Here is a 1,480-nt window from a genome sequence, read left to right as displayed (position 1 = left end):
GTGGTTTCCTGTTCCACTGCCCTGTCTGCAAGGCCATCCCAGGCAACCCCTTCATTTGTAACCACTTCCCAAACTCCTACTGTGTGCTGGGCACTGTCTTTAGAAGACTTGGGGCTGAGGTAGGAGGAACCAAACCCTCCTGGCCCTCTAGGTTGGCCCAGTCTTGCTCAGGCAGAGATCAGTAAAGAAATTATAATGCAAATGGTTAGTGAGACACGCACACTTGGTTATTGGATGTACGAGTATATGTAGACCATCAGCTCTGGCCAAGGAGTCACAAAACCCTCACGAAGAAAAACATTTACGCTGTGTTTTGAGGTATAAGTAGGAGCCCAACAGACACTGAGGACAAGAGAGCACTGCTCAAATCCAGGACATGGATTTCTTTCCATGGGCCAGGCCAGGACTCAGACTAAATTGAATGAGGAGGCAGGTGCTTCCTGGCAAGAAAATGTGTCCCACATCTGACTATTCAGAAATCACAGCTACTCAATAATGAGACTTGAGTCAGAAGGGGGCAGGGCTGAATTGAAAAGCAAAATTCTGCTGCAGACCTTATTACAGTGCAGAGCTTCTGATTCAGTGGGTCTGGGGCAGGGCCTAAAAATCGCATTTCTAACAAGTTCACAGGTGATGCCAGTGCTGCTTGTCCAGGGACCACACTTTAAGAACCACCACCCTAAGCCAATCTGGTTGGATTTCTATTATCAGAAGAGGCTAGAAGGCAGCTGTGAGGCAGAGGTACAGGATAAACTGGACCATGCCTGGCCCCTCCTAGAGAGCTGCCCACCCCAAGGCATTCCCATTCCTGGGAATGGCAGACACCCAGGAAGGGTCTCAATGTGGGGTCAGAGGGTGGCCTAGAGGCAGGGCTGTACACACAGCACCGGGGGCTCCTGCAATACCACAGACTGGCTCCTACACCCTCAGGTCCTTCTCACCTCTTAACATTGACCTCCAGGCCTTGCTCAGTATACTGCCCTTGGCTGTTTGGGCTTGTGATGTGACCAGAGGAACTCTGAGCATACTTTCTGGTCCAAAGATAGGGTGACCTAGTATGACAAGTATTAGCAAACTTATAGGGATAACAACATGGGCCAATAAGGAGAACCTTGAAAATTTCACAAATGGCTTCAAACATGTGTCTTGCAGGAAAGTGTTTTCTTTTCTAAGTATCACATCCTTGATCCCATATGGCCACTAGAGGGCGTCCTGAGCACACTGAAGCCACAACTGTGGCATTGTACCTTCTAGAATCCCTTGAAGATTGGTTTCCCACTTACACCAAGATTTGGTCAAAATTTCCTTCACCAAACAAATTGCATTTGCTAATTAATCATGCTCTTATTTTGCCTTTTAATGAATGAAACAGAGATATGTAAAGAAAGATGGCTGGGTGCGGTGGCTCACACCTGTAATCCTAGCACTCTGGGAGGCTACGGCGGGAGGATCACTTGAGGTCAGGAGTTGGAGACCAGCC

This window comes from Lemur catta, chromosome 2 (genome assembly GCF_020740605.2).
Source record: "Lemur catta isolate mLemCat1 chromosome 2, mLemCat1.pri, whole genome shotgun sequence".
NCBI classification, from domain to species: Eukaryota; Metazoa; Chordata; class Mammalia; order Primates; family Lemuridae; genus Lemur; species Lemur catta.
The sequence above is the reverse complement of the archived record's forward strand: the minus strand, read 5'-3'. Positions refer to the sequence as shown.